This window comes from Pelophylax lessonae (genome assembly GCF_965119305.1).
Source record: "Pelophylax lessonae genome assembly, chromosome: 8".
Taxonomy (NCBI): Eukaryota; Metazoa; Chordata; class Amphibia; order Anura; family Ranidae; genus Pelophylax; species Pelophylax lessonae.
In genome coordinates, this window is record NC_138775.1 from 277097168 (window position 1) to 277118064 (window position 20897).

General features: G+C 45.4%; 1 protein-coding gene across 1 annotated transcript in view; it reads right to left on the minus strand.

The window, feature by feature from the left end:
* The window catches only part of AK4 (adenylate kinase 4), a 105035-nt gene that overhangs the window by 26830 nt on the left and 57308 nt on the right, over positions 1 to 20897 (minus strand). The gene's annotated exons all lie outside the window — the stretch shown is intronic.

Sequence of the window (20897 nt, forward strand, 5' to 3'; positions counted from 1 at the left end):
GCAGCAGTGGAGAGAAGACGTCGCGTCCGCACTGTCTGTTCAAGTCTGCCGAGTCACCAGGAGGAGAGGACCAGTCCAGGAGGAGCAGGAGGAGACGGACGGAGACCAGGAGTCGGCGGTGGGCCTTCTTCTTTGTGGACGGACGGGACGGCGGCACTGCAGAGAGACCGCATCTGGATCCAGGCCTCAGGCGCTGCCGTGCAGAAATTCCGCAGGCCGCGCAGCGTGAGGTGAGGAGGTCAGTCGGTCACGGTCGGGTCTCGGAGTCGGAAAAGAGACGAGACGACGAGTGAGTCCAGCCCTGTGCAGCAGCAGCAGCCCGGTAAGGGAGTCCTCCTGTGTCCTGTCAGTCCTCCTCCACCTCAGGCCTCCGTGACCGTCCACAAAAAAAATGCATGCCAGCAGAGCAGCCATTGCCAAAGTCCAATGCCATTGCCATGCCATCCAATCCATCCATGATAAAGCACAGCAGCACTAGTCTGGTGGTCTGCGCCCGGCCTGGGTAACTTAATAAATCTTGCACCGTGACCTGCCTGTACTTACCTGTTCTGGCCTGGGTCCATCCATCCATGATGGATGGATGGACCCAGGCCAGGCCAGAACAGGTAGGTACAGGCAGGTCACGGTGCAAGATTTATTAAGTTCGGATGGCATGGCAATGGTTGGAATTTGGCAATGGATTTGGAAGATGGATAGATGGACCCAGGCCAGGCCAGAACAGGTAGGTACAGGCAGGTCACGGTGCAAGATTTATCAAGTTACCCAGGCCGGGCCCAGACCAGAGTGTGCAGATATCATTATATATATCATCATGGATGGATGGATGAAAGGGGTATGTACGCTGCTCACTACATTGAAAGGGGGCATGTACGCTTGTCACTACATTGAAAGGGGGCCTGTACGCTGGTCCCTACATTCAAAGGGGGCCTGTACGCTTGTCACTGCATTGAAAGGGGGCCTGTACGCTTGTCACTCCATTGAAAGGGGGCATGTACGCTGGTCACTACATTGAAAGGGGGCCTGCACGCTTGTCCCTGTATTGAAAGGGGGCATGTACGCTGGTCACTACATTGAAAGGTGGCATGTACGCTGGTCAATGCATTGAAAGGGGGCATGTACGCTGGTCACTACATTGAAAGGGGGCATGTACGCTGGTCACTACATTGAAAGGGGGCCTGTACTGTGGGATTAGTGCTAGGGGGTCTGTACTGTGGTGTTTGTGCTAGGGGGTCTGTACTGTGGGGTTTGTGCTAGGGGGTCTGTACTGTGGGATTAGTGCTAGGGGGCCTGTACTGTGGGGTTTGTGCTAGGGGGCCTGTACTGTGGGGTTTGTGCTAGGGGGCCTGTACTGTGGGGTTTGTGCTAGGGGGCCTGTACTGTGGGGTTTGTGCTAGGGGGTCTGTACTGTGGGGTTTGTGCTAGGGGGTCTGTACTGTGGGGTTTGTGCTAGGGGGTCTGTACTGTGGGGTTTGTGCTAGGGGGCCTGTACTGTGGGGTTTGTGCTAGGGGGTCTGTACTGTGGGGTTTGTGCCACTCTGTCAGTGTATCCCATAATAGGGTGTCTCTCACAGTATATCCCATAATAGGGCCCCTGCTCCATAATATGGGATATACTAGTACTGATGGACCCCTTAATATATGTGATATATTGGGAGAATTTGTTCACGCAAGCAAAATACAGGGGGCAAAATGGGTGGAGTCTATAAGGGGTGGGGCTTCTGAGAAATGGGAGGGGTCAAAATAGAAGGGCGGGGTCTTGCGCCCCCCCCATCTTAAAACTTCACCAGCCACCACTGGTATAGGTACGGCCCGCTTGGAACCCCAACCAAGGTGGTACTGTTTAAGCGAGCCGTACCGACACCGTACCATGTAGTGGAAAAATGCAGCTGTACCAAACCGTTCAAACACGTACCATGCGGTACCATGCAGTGGAAAAGCGCCAAACTGATCCGTACCATGCAGTGGAAAAGCGCCAAACCGAGCCGTACCATGCAGTGGAAAAGCGCCATAACATGTTTCAGGCACTGGGAGCTAGAGGGAAGCTACCCACAATTCACTGCAGCAAGTCTTTGCACTGTGACCCAAAAAGCTTTACTGCTCCGCACAAGATTGCTGTAACATGTTTCAGGCACTGGGAGCTAGATGGAAGCTACCCACAATTCACTGCAGCAGGTTTTTGCATTCAGAGCCAATAAGGTTACCTGCTGTGTACCAGAATAACATGTTTCAGGCACTGGGAGCTATTCACTGCAGCAGGTTTAGGCTGCTTATAGATTTCAGGGAGGACCTCGGCAGTGTCAAGAGGATGCAAAGGCTGAAAGTCCTGGAAGTCCAGTGGGGGAAAACCAAAAGCACTGCCATGGTAAAGAGATGGCACCACCGGGGGAGGATCAAGGAACCGGGGGGAAATATGGAAGGGAGTTCCAGTTAATATAATCCAAATGACAGCAGGGTCCCTGGACCCTCCCATTGGCTGTAGAACTATATGGGACCAGGAATACAGTATTCCTAGGGCCCCCTCTTCTGGATAGGGCCCCAGCACTGATGAACAGTCTTCTCAGCTTTACAGGTTTTCCTGCAGATAAAGGCTCGATCCTCAACTCGGTATCCAGGACTCCTGTGCCGCCGGTGACAGCGGAGGATAAATTCTTCTATAACACCAGTAATAAGGGATTTTCTTGCCCGAGACCTGGCGGAGGTGTTGTGTGGGCGGAAATCTGACCAGCTAATGAAATCTCTGCCAGGCTGGAGGAAGAAGCTGTCTGACTTTCATCTCCTTAATGAGGATTCCGCTCCGCAAATCAGAGTTATCCGGCACAGAGCTGGCAGACTCCTCACCTCCCGTACCCTGCGTTTACCCGAGGAGCTTCAATGGGAGACAAAATTTAAAAGATAAAACTCCAAGAGAACAGCTAAGAACACATCTGAAATCGATATCTGCGAGCGGCTTTGCCTGCTAAAGGATTCGTATTTTGGGGCATCCAGTCCTGAGAGTTACAGCGCCTTGAAAAAGTATTCATACCCCTTTAACTTTTCCCCATTTTGTCATGTTACAGCCAAAAAACGTAAATGTGTTTTACTGGGATTTTATGATTTTTTGATAGACCGACACAAAGTAGCACATCATTGTGAATTGGAAGGAAAATGATAAATGGTTTTCAAAATGTTTTACAAATAAATATGTGAAAAGTGTGGGGGACATTTGTATTCACCCCCTTTACTCTGATGCCCCTTAGGCTCCATTCACACCTGGGCGTTTTTGAGCATTTTTCAGCTCCAAAAACGCAAAAAAAAAAAAAAAAACGTTCCAAAACGCCTAACAAGTAAAACCCCATTCATTTAAATGGCCCCTGTTCACATCTGAGCGTTTTAACGCCTGAAGCAAAATGCCTGTAGCTGAAAAAAGTACAGGAGCTTCTTTTTGGGGTGATTACCAGCATTTTTGTTAGATTTCAATGCCTGCCTCCAAAAACGCCTGAAAAAAATGCCTGAAAATCGCGGTAAAAATTGCAGTAAAAAACGCGCGAAAACGCTACGCTCAAGTGTGAATGCAGCCTTGAAATCTAATGGATCCAATTGTCTGCAGAAGTCACTTAATTAGTAAATAGAGTCCATTTGTGTGTAATTTAATCTCAGAATAAATACAGCTGTTCTGTGAAGGCCTCAGAGGTTTGTTAGAGAACCTTAGTGAATAAACAACACCATGAAGGCCAAGGAACACACCAGACAGGTCAGGGATAAAGTTGAGGAGAAGTTTAAAGTAGGGTTAGGTTATAAAAAAATGTCCCAAGCTTTGAACATCTCACGGAGCGCTGTTCAATCCATCATGGGAAAATGGAAAAAGTATGGCACAACTGCAAACCTACCAAGACATGGCCGTCCACCTAAACTGACAGCCTGGGCAAGGAGAGCATTAATCAGAGAAGCAGCCAAGAGGCCCATGGGAACTCTGGAGGAGCTGCAGAGATCCACAGCTCAGGTGGGAGAATCTGTCCACAGGACAACTATTAGTCGTGCGCTCCACAAATCTGCCCTTTATGGAAGATTAGCACGAAGAAAGCCATTGTTGAAAGAAAGTCATATGAAGTACCATTTGCAGTTTGGGAGAAGCCATGTGGGGGACACAGCAAACATGTGGAAGAAGGTGCTCAGGTCAGATGAGACCAAAATTTAACTTTTTGGCCTAAAAGCAAAATGCTTTGTGTGTTGGAAAACGAATACTGCACATCACCCTGAACACACCATCCCAACTGTGAAACATAGTGGTGACAGCATTATGTTGTGGGGATGCTTTTCTTCAGCAGGGACAGGGAAGGTGGTCAGAGTTGATGGGAAGATGGATGGAGATAAATACAGGGCAATCTTAGAAGAAAACCAGTTAGAGTCTGCAAAAGACTTGAGACTGGGGCGGAAGTTTACCTTCCAGCAGGACAACGACCCAAAACATACAGCCAGAGCTTCAAGGAATGGTTTACATAAAAGGATATTCATGTGTTAGAATGGCCTAGTCAAAGTCCAGACCTAAATCCAATTGAGAGTCTGTGGCAAGACTTGAAAATTGCTGTTCACAGAGGCTCTCCATCCAATCTGACAGAGCTTGAGATATTCTGCAAAGAAGAATGGGCAAAAATGGCTCTAGATGTGCAATGCTGGTAGAGACATCCCCAAAAAGACTTGCAGCTGTAATTGCAGGGAAAGGCGGTTCTACAAAGTATTGACTCAGTATTTTTACTGAGATTAAATTACACACAGGTGGACTGTATTTACTAATTAAGGCAATTGGTTCCATTAGATTTTAATTTAGGGGTATCAGAGCAAAGGGGGTGAATATAAATGCACGCCACACTTTTCACATATTTATTTGTAAAACATTTTGAAAACCATTTATCATTTTCCTTCCACTTCACAATTATGTGCCACTTTGTGTCGGTCTATCACATAAAATCCCAATAAAATACATTTATGTTTTTGGTTGTAACATGACAAAATGTGGAAAATTTCATGGGGTATGAATATTTTTTCAAGCCACTATATATAGCCCTGCTCAGACAGACACACAACACCTTTTTTCTTTGTTGCAGGTAATGGGATAGAGTGGTGTCCTATCTCCAACCCATGCCTGTTGACTGGATAGTGAAACAGCAGCAGTAGACTGAGGAAGTCATCTCTCTGCTCACTCTGCTCTCTCCTCCTATCGGCACATTTGCATGCCGCACACCCAGAGGCGTAGCGTGGGTTGTCAGCACCCGGGGCAAGGCAAGTAATTTGCGCCCCCTAACCCGCGTGATTTTAGCACTCGAGTCTCTTCCACTAGATTTGTTAAAGAAACCCTTACCCCCTAAGCACATGTATTGTTTGTTATGAAAATACTGATGTAATTAAAGTAAAATTCATCTAAATGCAAGTTTATTTTCAAACACTTTATTGAGTGAGAACATGCCCCCTTTCAATGCACAGTGACCAGCGTGCCCCCTTTCAATGCAGAATGACCAGCGTGCCCCCATTCAATGCAGAATGAACAGCGTGCCCCCATTCAATGCAGAATGAACAGTGTGCCCCCATTCAATGCAGAATTAACAGCGTGCCCCCATTCAATGCAGAATTAACAGCGTGCCCCCATTCAATGCAGAGAGACCAGCGTGCCCCCATTCAATGCAGAATGAACAGTGTGCCCCCATTCAATGCAGAATGAACAGCGTGCCCCCTTTCAATGCAGAATGAACAGTGTGCCCCCTTTCAATGCAGAATGACCAGCGTGCCCCCTTTCAATGCAGAATGACCAGCGTGCCCCCTTTCAATGCAGAGAGACCAGCGTGCCCCCTTTCAATGCAGAATGAACAGTGTGCCCCCATTCAATGCAGAATGAACAGCGTGCCCCCTTTCAATGCAGAATGAACAGCGTGCCCCCTTTCAATGCAGAATGAACAGCGTGCCCCCTTTCAATGCAGAGAGACCAGTGTGCCCCCTTTCAATGCAGAGAGACCAGCTTGCCTCCATTCAATGCAGAGTGACCAGCGTGCCGTGCCCCCCTTCAATGCAGAGAGATCATCGTGCCTCCTTTCAATGTAGAGAGACTTACCTGCAGCGGCGGCTTCTCCTCAGTTCCCCGCGTCTCCTCGAGTCCTCCCGCCTCCTCCTGGGCCAATGGCATGCATTCGCCTTTCGGCCAATCAGGAAGCGGGTCTCGGACCCATTTCCTGATTGGCCAGAAGGAGGATCCGTGTGACAATAGCAAATTTTTATTCGCTAGTGTCACATAATGGTTGGGCTCAGAGCAGTGCGCCCCCTGGGTCCACCCTTTTCTGAAGCCTATTAGAGCCTCTGGCTCTAATCAGGTGATAAAAAAAAAAAACCCCATTGAACTCCATGCGTCCGGCGCCCCGCATGTAGATTAGGGGGCCGGGGGCATGGATGGGGGGGGCAGCGCCCCTGCGCCCCCAACGCACCAGCCGCCACTGACCAATGGGCAGGTGAGACACAGTCTAGCCCCGCCCCGACCCGCCATTTTCAGCCATAGGGCAGCCGCGCTGGACATATCCCAGCCTAAAGATGGAGGCAGCCGCAGACAGTGTGTGAACTGTGTATGTCAGAGTCAGACAGAGTGATACTGCGGATGCGCCCCCCGAGACGTTGCGCCCGGTGCGGCCGGCCCCCCCTGCACCCCCCACGCTACGCCACTGCGCACACCTGATTGGTGCTTAGTCCAGCTCCTCCCTCTTCCAGTCTGAGAATTAAAAAAAGCTAAAAAACCTTTTATTTGCTTTGTTATTACTTCTCTGTGATCATTTGTTTGAAACTCAATAAAAATGACAGTTTTGAAAAAAAAAAAAAAAAAAAAAAAAAAAAAAAACTAAAAACCAAGACAGATTGGGAATTTACACAGGTTGCATTTATTAAAAAAAAAAAAATTATATATAATAATAATAACTATATATATATATAATATATATATATATATATATATATATATATATATATATATATATATATATATATATATATATATATATACATATACACACAGTATATGGAAGGATGTATTCATTAAAAATAAAGAACTGTGTTAGACTGTGTATTTTGAATCTGCTTGGAGTTCAGCTTTAATGCCCAACTCCTGGAATGAAAAAAAAACAAAAAGCTAAAAACCAAACCAGATTGAAAATTTACACAGTATATGGAAGGATGTATTCATTAAAAATACAGAACTGTGTTAGACTGTCTTTTGAATCTGCTTGAAGTTCAGTTTTAATGCCCAACTCCTGGAATTAAAAAAAAAAAAAAAAAAATCTACCCTTGCAGTGCCCCCTTTCGGATAGGCAAGGGTTAAATGCTTGTTGCCTAGAGGTGCTGGAAGAAGGAAAAATACCTTATTCCACACTCCAGCAGGCTCCCTCTAGTGGTGTGACTGGTTCCCCACAGCCTTTTCGCTAAGCTTCCCATAGTAGCACACCCCATGTACAATGCCGGGTCAATAGCCCTGCATTGTACGCAATGACACCAAGGGGGTGCAGAGACTGAAGCTTCAAGAAGAGAGGGCAGCTCCATAATGGGGGACAGGGTAAAAAAAAAAAAAAAAAAAGAAAAAAAACTTTCTTTCTACCCCATAGACACAATGAGCATTTAAACTTTACAGTACAGGAGGGCCCCATTACAAGGACTGATACCTACCCCCCCCCCCCCCCCCATATTCCTGGAGCTGGGCTTTATTACCAGAGCCAAAGTAGAAAGAGTTTGTTGAAGAATTAATAATAGAAAGGTCTGCCTTGATGTAGTGCGATCGAAAGATTCATGTGACTTCTTCGACCCATCAACACTTTCGTTCTGCTATTATGATTTTGCAATGACCATAAAATCTGCTCATGAGGAAATGTTTATGGCTAAAGTTTAATCTGATTATATTTTACATTCCCTGGTGCCCCCAATTACAGCAATAGAGGTTTGTCCTAATTAGATAACGGTTTAAACCAGTGGCCTCCAAACGGCGGCCCAGGGACCAGAATTGGGGCATTCTTTCAATTATTGACACCAAAGGGGCACAATTCCTACCAATGACACCAACGATGGGGCACAATTCCCAGTGACATCAACAATGAGGCACAGTTCCTCCCTGGGACATCAACAATGGGGCACAGTTCCTCCCAGGGACATCAACAATGGGGCACAGTTCCTCCCAGGGACATCAACAATGGGGCACAATTCCTCCCAGAGACCCAAACAATGGGGCACAATTCCTCCCAGTGACACCAACGATGGGGCACAATTCCTGCCAATGACACAATGATGGTGTCCAATGACCCCAAAGATGGGGTTCAATTCCTACTACTGACACAATGAGGCACAACTCCTCCCAGGGACACCAACGATGGGGCACAACTCCTCCCAATGACACCAACGATGGGGCACAACTCCTCCCAATGACACCAACGATGGGGCACAACTCCTCCCAATGACACCAACGATGGGGCACAACTCCTCCCAATGACACCAACGATGGGGCACAACTCCTCCCAATGACACCAACGATGGGGCACAACTCCTCCCAATGACACAAACGATGGGGCACAACTCCTTCCAATGACACAAACGATGGGGCACAACTCCTTCCAATGACACAAACGATGGGGCACAACTCCTTCCAATGACACAAACGATGGGGCACAACTCCTTCCAATGACACAAACGATGGGGCACAACTCCTTCCAATGACACAAACGATGGGGCACAACTCCTTCCAATGACACAAACGATGGGGCACAACTCCTTCCAATGACACAAACTATGGGGCACAACTCCTTCCAATGACACAAACTATGGGGCACAACTCCTCCCAGGTACACCAATGATGAGGCACAATTCCTCTCAGTGACACCAACGATGGGGCACAACTCCTTCCAATGACACAAACGATGGGGCACAACTCCTTCCAATGACACAAACGATGGGGCACAACTCCTTCCAATGACACAAACTATGGGGCACAACTCCTTCCAATGACACAAACTATGGGGCACAACTCCTTCCAATGACACAAACTATGGGGCACAACTCCTTCCAATGACACAAACTATGGGGCACAACTCCTCCCAGGTACACCAATGATGAGGCACAATTCCTCTCAGTGACACCAACGATGGGGCACAATTTCTCCCAGTGACACCAACAATGTGGCAAAATTCCTGACAATGACACAATGATGGTGCCCAATGACCTCAAAGATGGGGCACAATTCCTACCACTGACACAATGAGGCACATTTCTTCCCAAGGACATCAACAATGGGGCACAATTCCTCCCAATGATACGACAATGGGGCCCAATGAATTTCCTACCACGGACACAACCAATTGGGCACAACTCCTTCCAATGACACAAACGATGGGGATCACTCCTCCCAGGGACCCCAATGATGGGGCACAATTCCTACCAATGAGACAAACCAGGGGGCACAATTCCTAACAATGACACAATGATGGGGCCCAATGACACCAATGATGGGGCACAATTCCTACCACTGACACAAACAATGGGGCCTATAAACTATGCGGCTCAACTCCTTCCAATAACACAAAGGATGAGGCACAATTCCTCCCAGGGACACAAACAATGGGGCACAATTCCTACCAATGACACTGATGGGGCAAAGGGTCAGCTCTTGGGTTGAATTTGCTGGGCTGGCCATACCTAGATCAATGACAGTTGGAAACCTAAACTGCTTGTAGATGATTTTCCTTACCGTGGAATGATATTGATTTCTAATCATTTGGCGATCTTTTATATCCCTTTTCAATCTCATAGGCATCCACAGATTATTCTTGAGGGCCTTAGAGGGCTCTCTTGATCTTGAAATGACACCGCCACACATCAACACCACCAAGGAGAACATCAAACCCTACATATCTGGGGTTTAATAAGGCAGGTTACCCCTGCATAGTCTCTAAGAAGGTTCTAATCCAGGGTTTCTCAACCAGGGTTCCTCCTGAGGTTGCTGGGGATTCCTTGAGCAATGAGCAATTTCTGCCTCTCAGATAAGTTCCCAATGACACCATTGCTCCTTTTAGCTATCTGTAAGGGGGTCATTCTTCCCAATGATGAGAAGAGTAAGGAGCATTCTTCCCACTGTCACACTATTGTATCATGAGTTGTAGATTTTTCATTTTTAGCAGGGGTTCCCCGAGACCAGAAATTTATTTTAAGGGTTCCGCTGTGTTAAAAAGGTTGGGAAAGGCTGATCTAATCACTGACACCCAGTCTGGAATATTGGATTCTAATTTCCTGGAATTGAAGTGATGGCAAATGTAATGTGACAAATCTGTAAGAATTTATATCTACCATCCTCTAGAGCAGGAATTCCCAAACTACGGCCCACCAAGTGTTCAGAACTACAATTCCCATCATGCCTAGTCATGTCTGTGAATGTCAGAGTTTTACAATGCCTCATGGGATGTGTAGTTCTATAACAGCTGCAGGGCCGTAGTTTGGGAATCCCTGCTTTAGAGTCTTATAGACCCCCAGATGTCTCCATAAAGAGGACATGTCATGCTTTATTTCTATCACAAAGGATGTTTTCATTTCTTGTGATAGGAATAAAAAAGTGATAAAAAAAAACAAAATTTAGACCCCGTTCACACTGGGGCGATCCGACTTGCCGGGGCGACCTCACAGGTCGCGGTGCGCAGCTCGCACCGCAACCTCGGAGCGGTCGGCACGGACTTCATAACATTGAAGTCAATGCAGGTCGCTCCAGGTCGCCCCAAAGAAGCTCCGGACCCTTTTTCTAAGTCGGAGCGACTTGTGTTGCTCCTATTAGAACGGGTCCACAGCTTCTCTATGGCAGGCGAACTACGGCGACCTGTCAGGCGACCAGGTCGCCTGACAGGTCGCCCCAGTGTGAACTGGGTCTAAAAGGAACAGTATAAAAAAATAAAATAAATAAATAATAAAAAATTTTAAAGCGCTCTTGTCTCCTCGTGCTCGTGCGCAGAAGTGAACGCATGCGTAGGTCGCGCCCGCATTTGTAAACGATGTTCGCACCACACATGTGAGGTATCACCGCGAACATTATAGCATGAGCAAGAATTCTAGTGCTAGACCTCCTCTGTAAGGCTCCTTTCACACGGGCTCTGCGCTCAACTGAGTCCGTTCTGCTCAGCGGGCAATCGATCCGCCGATCCCCGCTGAGCAAGCGGATTGGCAGCTCCGTCTCCGTGTGCAGAGACGGAGCGGTCAGATCCCCGCTGTCCTCTATGGGGAGATCGGATGAGAACAGACCGCCTGTCCGTTCTCATCCGATCCTCCAGATGGATGGAAAATAGGGTTTCCATGCATCCAGATTTCACGGACAGGATCGGATAGCAGTGGGTGTCAGTGGACATGTCTTCGCTGACTCCCGCTGCCCCATAGGGATGCATGGAGCATCCGATCAGGTCTGCCTGACAGGCGGATCGGATCAGATTGCCCATGTGAAACTCTAAACTGGTAACCTGTAAAAATGTTTCAAGCTTTGACTATGGAGATTTTTTAAGAACCACAGTTTGGCGCCATTCCACAAGCGTGTGCAATTTTAAATCTTGACATGTTCGGTATCTATTTACTCGGTTTAACATCATCTTTTATATTTTACAGAAAGATTGGGTTATATATTGTGTTTATTTTGCATTAAAAGTCACTAAAGTGTATTGCGTTTGAAAAAAATTGCTGCACAAATAAAAAATTGCAACACCCACCATTTTATTCTCTAGGGCAGTGATGGCGAACCTTAGCACCCCAGATGTTTTGGAACTACATTTCCCATGATGTTCATGCACTCTGAAGTGTTGTTGAGCATCATGGGAAATGTAGTTCCAAAACATCTGGGGTGCCAAGGTTCGCCATCACTGCTAGGGCCTCTGCTTAAAAAAATATATATATATATATATATATATATATATATATATATATATATATATATATATATATATATATATATAATGTTTGTTGAATTCTGAGGAATTTTCTGGCAAAAAAAAATGTTTTGCATGTAGGAGAGAGATACCAGAATTGGCCTTGGTGGGAAGTAAAGTAGTTAAATATGTTGAAATATTCTTGAGCTTCCATGGGGTGTACTTACTTTTTTCACATGACTGTATGTTGCAGGGCGGACTCAGGAAAACTGCTGTGTTAATGATAACGGACTGATTGCATCATCAACGTCATTTTGGATTTTGCCCATAGTTCACTTTAAGTTACCCTTTAAGACATCCGTATTGTCTATTTAGATGGAAAGTACGATATATCTTCTGTTACTCATAAACAGGATCGCACCGCTAACTGACAGCGTTCTGTTAAACTGACACACGCGTGTTAAAAATTAAAGGGTAGCGATGAAATCAATGACAGGCGTTCCATCCTTCTCCCCGCGGTGAGTAAGGGAGGGGGGGGGGGTGAGTAAGGGGGGGGGGAGGGGATACATTGTAACAGCTACAAGGTTCTGTTTTTACAAAGACAGATGACTCATCCCTTTCCGTTAATGTACCAGGCAAGACACGCTCAGTCTGAACGCATGGAATATTCCACACCGCCATTATCAGACCTACCACCCCCTTACCTACAATTACAGGTTAAAGGAGAACTCCAGATTTGTTGATACAGCATTGCCATTTAAATGCAATCAGCAAATCATTAAAATATTTTATAAGATTTAACATGTTAATATTGTTTCAAAAATGTCAATTATTTTTTTTAACCACTTAAGCGCCAGGCCTGTTTTTCACACTCGGCGTTTACAAGTTAAAATTATTTTTTTTGTTAGAAAACTACTTAAAACCCCCAAACATTATATATTTTTTTCCAGAGACCCTAGAGAATAAAATGGAGATTATTGCAATATTTTTTATCACACCGTATTTGCGCAGCGGTCTTCCAAACTGAATTTTTTTGGAAAACATTCACTTTTTAGAATTAAAAAATAAGAATCCAGTAAGGTTATCCCAATTTTTTTTCCATAATGTGAAAGATAATGTTACGCGGAGTAAATAGATACCCAACATGTCATGCTTCAAAATTGCTCACGCTCACGGAATGGCGACAAACATTGGTACTTAAAAATCCCATAGGCGACGATTTAAAAATTTCTACAGGTTGCCATCTTAGAGTTACAGAGGAGGTCTAGGGCTTGAATTATTGCTCTCGCTCGAACGATTGCGGCGATACCTCACATGTGTGGTTTGAACACCGTTTACATATGTGGGCGGGGTTTCCGTATGCGTGCATTTTTACACGCGAGCCAACGGGGACAGGGTGCTTTAATTTTTTTTTTTACTATTTATTTTATTATTTTTCATTTTTAAAAAAAAATTGATCATTTTTATTCCTATTACAAGGAATGTAAACATTCCTTGTAATAGAAATAGGCACTACCCAATAGAGGATTTAACAGTTATAACAACACTAGAAATGGCAATAGACCACCGTTTTTTAATCAACAGAAACCGCCTTTCAATAGACGGGGTCCACCGCAGTATAACTATTATAATGCTCCCTACACTCCGAGACAAGGAGGCACTATACCCACCTTTAATCGGTTTACTCCTTTGGAAAATAATGGATGGGATTCTCCTAATGATAATAGAGTCATCACTCGACACCCAAGGAATGACTCGAGGGAGTAGAATGATAATGGTGACCGTTTTGGTGATCGGTTCGTTTCTGAGTACGAACAATTCGACTCACCGCGCAATTATCATCCACCCCCACCGGCTGATATGAATACATATCAAGGGGATTTTCCCAGGGGCAACTGAAATACCCAGAGGGATTTTCCCAGGAACAACCAAAATACCCAAAGGGACACCGAACAAAGAGAGGGACCAGAGGGGGGCGGAAGGCGAGGGCAAAAAAGAAGGCAACTTTAAACGATGGGGGTATATTCAACCTTTCTAAAGCCTCTTTTACAAAAGAGGAACAATCCGTATTAAACCGCGGGTTGAAATTTGCACCTCCTAGGACAATCAATAAGTTTGACACCTTCATCGATGTCCATAAATATATCAGAAAATTGAATATACAGAGATATATATTGTCTAACCCCAGAACAACATCTAACAATAGTAGTAAGTACACTCATACTACCTTGGCCAACGCGTCCCTCTTCAACCCACCCGGAAAGGTCTCCTCTTCTGTACAGGTTTTTAAGGAACTTGTACTGGGTGACCTTGAAAGGATTAAAATAAAGAAGCCACCTACCAATAACTCTTTGCAAATCGGGTTGCAGACATTGTGTGAACACAAGGACATAGTCATCCGTCCGGCCGACAAAGGCGGAGGAATTGTCGTGCTCGACAAGGATGACTATGTCCTTGAGATGAACAACATTCTAAGTGATAGGGATACCTACCAGATTCTCAAAAGAAATCCAACAATCAAATATAAAAAAGAGCTTCAGGCTCTAGTTGAGCAGGCCTTCGATAAAGGTATCTTAAAAGAGAAGGAAAAACTATTTCTGGTTCCCCTGGCTCCTCGCTTGCCGGTTATGTACTTTCTTCCAAAAGTGCATAAGAATCCCATTAAACCCCCCGGCCGCCCCATCATCAGTGGGATAGATTCCCTATGTTCCCGCATTGGAAGATATGTGGATTCTTTTCTCCAACCCTTGGTGATGCAGATGCCCTCCTACCTTAAGGACACCACCCATGTTCTTAATATCGTTGAGGACATCACATGGAAGGAAGGCATGATCCTGGCTACAGCGGACGTCATGTCCCTGTACACGATCATACCGCATCAACTGGGATATGAGGCAGTACATTATTATTTAAACACTCTGAGTAATCTGGATAGAGCACAGATTGAGTTCATTTTGGAAATTTTGAACTTTGCAATGACTCACAATTTTTTTTGGTTCAACAACACTTACTTTTTACAGTGTCGTGGTGTGGCTATGGGGGCGAAATTTGCCCCCAGCCTGGCCAACTTATTTATGGCCAGGTGGGAGGATGATGTCGTCTATAGGGACTGACCGCCCCAGCTGGTGCTGTGGCGTAGGTACATAGACGACATCCTCCTCCTTTGGGATGGTGACCAATGTTCCCTTGACCTGTTCATGTCCACACTAAATGAGAACAATAGAGGTATCAAACTTGACTGTACCAGTAGTACAACCAGTATTAATTTTCTGGATTTAAATCTGGTGGTCGAGGAGGATAGGTTGGTCACTTCCACCTTCTTTAAACAAACCGATCGCAATAGCTTCATCCCAGTGGACAGCTGTCACCACAAATCATGGTTACAGGCTGTCCCAAAAGGACAATTCATGAGGCTGCGACGGAATTGTACTCATTTGGACATTTTTATTACACAGGCCTCACAGCTTAAGAGTAAATTTCTGGATAAGGGTTACCAGGCCGATTCCCTAGATAAGACCATCAGAGAAGGGGCGGACATGGATAGGTCTGATTTACTTGCCCCACGTATTAGAACCAATGATAGTCAACCTTTCAAAAATTGTTTTGTGACCTCTTTTAGCACACAACATTATGAAGTCAAGAGAATCATGCAGAAACATTGGTCTGTCATCAAGAACGACAGAGTACTAGGTCCGGCCCTCCCAGACCAACCTAATGTTATCTTTAGAGGTGCTCCATCACTACGACACCAGGTGGCCCACAACATTATAGAAAGACCGGAGCGGCCCATGTTCCTCCCGGAGTTAAAAGGGTTCTACCCCTGTAAGAGATGCAACATCTGTGCTCTTAATGTGTGTAAAGGTAGAAAAATTGAGAAAATCAGGTCCCATGTCACCGGGAGAGAGTATCCGATTAAATCCTTCATAACTTGTTCAACACAGAATGTAGTGTATCTACTTCAATGTAAATGTGGGAAACAATATATTGGACGAACCCCTGAGAAACATGCAAATCCGTATGGGGGAACATGTGGCAAATATACGTAAAGCGTTCCCTGGCCACAGTGTGTCGAAACATTTTGACCACTGCCGACATAAAGACCCCCGTAATACGCTTTTTGTGGCTTTTGACAAATTCACTCCAAATTGGCGAGGGGCAAATGCAAAAAGGGAGTTATCCCGCGCTGAGACGCGGTGGATTTATATTTTGAAAACCTATGTCCCTCATGGCCTGAATGTTGAGTGCGACATTAACTGTTTTATTAATAACAGTTAAATGTTGCCGAGATGGGAGAAGCATAATCAGGCTCTATCCCACTCAACATTCGTTTATGAATATGAATCCTTCATTTTTATTTTGTTATTATGTGGTAAAATCTTTTTTTTACGTTTTTATATCTCTTGCCTTTGCCGACCAGCTAGAGATCATTGTCAGGTTGATATGTAGAGTTATGTATTATAAGGGAAAAGTGCTGCAATCTGCCTTTTGGCCTTATTATTATTTTTTCTCTTTTTCCATTAAGTCAAACGATTTTGATTTTCTTGACAATATATTGTTTGGCCACTAGATGGCGCTTATTGACATCGGTAATTATTATATGCATTTAATCCTGGTTTTCTTTCATATGACACCATGTTTATTTTTTATATTATTTGCTGAATTAATTATTGCTGTCCTTATTTGATTAGCTTGATCGAGGATGGCTAATTAGTTATTCTGCTCTGAATCCTATGTTCTCCTCGATGGTACTGTCTTTGTAGTGTACTTCCGCCCTCAATGGCCAAAGGTCAGATTCGTCACTTCCGCCCTTCTCGTCCGTGATTGGACGAAGTTCCGGATGTGATTCTTGTATGGGGTATTTGTAAGGCGTGACCGCGATGTCCGGTAACCACGCCCCTAACGACGTCACTCTGACGAAACCGGTCGGGAGGTTCCGGACATCGCGCTTGCCACGCCCCCAAGACGCCGGCTTTGTACTGACTATAGCGGGACGCCGCTTTTTACATGTTATTCGCTTGTGTTGATCTACTGCCATGTAAGTAGAACTTTGAATAAAGCTGTTTTTATACCGCCAAACGGGATTACGCTATGAATGCTTTTATCCTCTACATATTGCCATACATATCGGAGTTGTGTCTGGATCTATGAGCGAGTGAGGGTTTGGTGCAGTCTAGTGATACCTGGTCCGTTCATGCAGAGGAGAGAACCCAGTCCATAGGAGTTATTACTTTATGCTCTTAGTGGCCCATCCATTAATTTGGAGGCCCACTCATTGCGGTAAGCTGCCATCTTGCCTATCCGCAAGGGTGACTGTTTTATTTCCATTGCTTTTCACATCTTGGGATCTTCACCCTCTAGTGGACTCTCCACCATCTATACATGCCGAACGGACTTATGACTTAGCGCAATTGATTCATTTTATTATATTGCATCGTTATCAATTGTATATCAATTTATCAACTTTTTAAGCACAATTAATTTTGTTGTTCATAGCGCTGCACTACTTGACACACAATATGAATGGGATTACTATGAATCCAGTGTTCTAGCTGCTACCTTGTTTTATGTTAATTTATCATATACTTTTTTATTCATTATTAAGCGCAGGATATCCCCCTTGATTTTAATAGAAATAGGCACGACAGGACCTCTTTTTTGTGAGATCTGGGGTCAAAAAAGTCCTCAGATTTCACAAGTACACTAAAAGATGAAAAAATAAATAAATAAATAATAATAAAATAAAAAAAAAAAAAAAAAGGGACCTTTCAACCGGTTGCTAGGCAACGACGTTTGCCGTCGCTCCGGTCCTCCAAGATCATAGAGTCGAGTGAGGGCAAGCTTGCCCTCACTCGACATCCTGTCTGTGAGGATCCGGGACCGAATCGTTTTCCCCGCTGCCGGCGGGTCAGTTAAGCGGGAAAAAGTACCGGGACACGGCGGGAGGCACCTCTTCCGCCGCCCCGGAAGGGTGATCCCGCGGCGAATCCGCCACTGGGACCACCCTTAATGGAGAGCCGACCGCCTGCAGTTTAAAAAAATACCAGGGTTATAGAAGCTATCTGCTGCCATAACACTTGTATTTAGGTTTAAACTGCAGACGTAAATAGACGTTGGGCGGTCGTTAAGTGGTTAACCACTTGCTTACTGGGCACTTATACCCCCTTCCTGCTCAGGCCAATTTTCAGCTTTCAGCGCTCTCATATTTTGAATGACAATTGCGCGGTCATGCTACACTATACTCTTATGAAATGTTAATCATTTTTTTTTGGTGATATTTATTCACTACTGAGTTTATTTTTTTGCTAAAAAAACAAGACCACCAAAAATTTTGAAAAAAAATAAACAAACCATTTTTCAAATTTTGTCATAACATTTTGCAAACAGGTAATTTTTCTTCTTCACTGATGGGCATTGATGAGGTGGCACTGATGAGGTTGCACTGATGGGTGGTACTGATAGGCAGCACAGTGAATTGGCACTGATGGGCACTGGTAGGCGGCACTAATAAGCGACACTGATGATGAGGCATTGATGGGCAGCACTGATGGGCACTGATAAGTGACACTGATGATGAGGCATTGATGGGCGGCACTGATAGGTGGTACTGACAAGTGACACTGATGATGTGATGAGGCATTGATGGGCACTGATAGGTGGCACTGGTGAGCACTTTTAGATGGCACTGGTGGGCACTGATTAGCAGTACTGGTGGGCACTAAGGGGACCGATGTCCCTCTAAATGGGAGCAGGATAAAGGCTTTCTTCTTTTCTTTACGTTGACAGCGTGAGGAGAAAAAAAAGGCCATTACCTGCTTCTGTTTACTTCCGTGAGCAGCTGTCATTGGCTGACAGCTGATCACATGGTAAAGGGCCTGCTGTGATTGGCCCTTTACCCCGATCTGTGATCAGCCAAGTCCCAAGAATTCAGCGTCCACAAAGGGCGCGCGGGTAGAGCAAGAACAGGACGACGTTCATGTACGCCTTTCTAGCAAAAGAAGCCCGCTCTGTAGCCATCTTTTAGCTATAGCGCGGGCGCCAAGTGGTTAAAGATGACATTGAGGCTGCATTAACACTTTAGCGTAAAGGGAACAAGTATTCCCGCTCATAATTCTGATTAAGTGATCTGCATGTGATTTTATGTGTCACACATTGGGCAGCCCATTTGCTTCATTGGCTGCCTTAGGTGCATTTCTTGCCCGAAAAGAAGCTCATGCTCCTTTTTGGGTGACAAGCATAGAGCATTTTGCTGCAATCGTCACGCGATCATGTCGCACGATGGTCATGGCAAAAATCACATCGCATTTGGGATACCATCAAAAGCACATTGCCCGTTCGCCACAATTTGGAATGCGATTCTGTGAGAAAGAAAGAAAGAAAGAAAGAAAGAAAGAAAGAAAGAAAGAAAGAAAGAAAGAAAGAAAGAAAGAAAGAAAGAAAGAAAGAAAGAAAGAAAGAAAGAAAGAAAGATAGAAAGATAGAAAGAAAGAAAGAAAGAAAGAAAGAAAGAAAGAAAGAAAGAAAGAGAAAGAAAGAAAAAGAAAGAAAGAAAGAAAGAGAAAGAAAGAAAGAAAGAAAGAGAAAGAAAGAAAGAAAGAAAGAAAGAAAGAAAGAAAGAAAGAAAGAAAGAAAGAAAGAAAGAAAGAAAGAAAGAAAGAAAGAAAGAAAGAAAGAAAGAAAGAAAGAAAGAAAGAAACAAGTGGGGGAGAGCGAGATATAGAGGGGGGAGAGAGAGAGAGAGAGAGAGGGGGGGGACAGAGAGAGAGAGGGGGGGGAAGAGAGAGAGAGAGGGGGGGGAAGAGAGAGAGAGAGGGGGGGGAAGAGAGAGAGAGAGGGGGGGAAGAGAGAGAGAGAGGGGGGCAGAGAGAGAGAGAGAGAGAGAGAGAGAGAGAGAGAGAGGGGGGCAGAGAGAGAGAGGGGCAGAGAGAGAGGGGGGCAGAGAAAGAGAGGGGGGCAGAGAAAGAGAGGGGGGGCAGAGAAAGAGAGAGGGGCAGAGAGAGAGAAAGAGAGAGGGGGCAGAGAGAGAGAGGGGGAGAGGGGGCAGAGAGAGAGAGGGGGAGAGAGAGGGGGGAGAGAGAAAGAGAGGGGGTGAGGGAGAGGGGGTGAGGAGAGAGAGAGAGAGAGAGGAGGGACAGAGAGAGAGAGCGAGAGAGGGGGGTGGGGCAGAGAGAGAGGGGGGAGGGACAGAGAGAGAGAGGGGGGAGAGAGAGGGGGGAGAAAGATGGGGGGAAGAGAGAGAGGGGGAGAGGGGGAGGGGAGAGAGAGAGATGGGGGACAGAGAGAGAGCGGGCAGAGAGAGAGAGGGGGGGGTAGAGAGCGAGAGAGAGGGGGGAGAGAGAGGGGGGGAGAGAGAGAGGGGAGGAGAGCTAGAGAGAGGGGAGAGCTAGAGAGAGGAGAGAGAGGGGAGAGAGAGAGGGCGAGGGGGATAGAGAGAGAGAGAGAGAGAGAGAGAGAGAAAAAAAAGAAAGAAAAGAGAACAAAAAACGTTAAATCTGCCTACACATACTCATGCGGTGAGATGTCGCACACCGTGTCTCAAGACATAAATTCTCCAAATGTTGTGAACATTTATGGTGCTTCTAAATGCGGAGATCTCTATGTACGTATATTAATCCTCAGCTCCTGACCTACAAACTGTCACATTTATGGAAATCCCTTTCTACATGCATTGCCACAGCTTACATCTGTCACACTGCTGCCAGAGGGTCACAAACAAGGGAATCCATCTCCAAGAAAAGAGGACCTGTACTGTACATGTTTCAGTTCTCCAATTAGAAAATGATAAAGAATCTGCTGATTCTATAGGAATCGAATACCTATAACAGTGCAGAACTGGATTTCCCCTTGTTGCAGTCATTTAGAATATGCAATGTCCAAGCGCAGAACACGGTATAGTACAACTGTATGCCGCATTTGGCCACAGAAAATGGCACTTCTGATTACTTCGGATTAAAAAAAGCTATTACTACAGTGCATGGCATAGATTCTAATGACCCTTGATGATGCCTTAATAAAGATGGT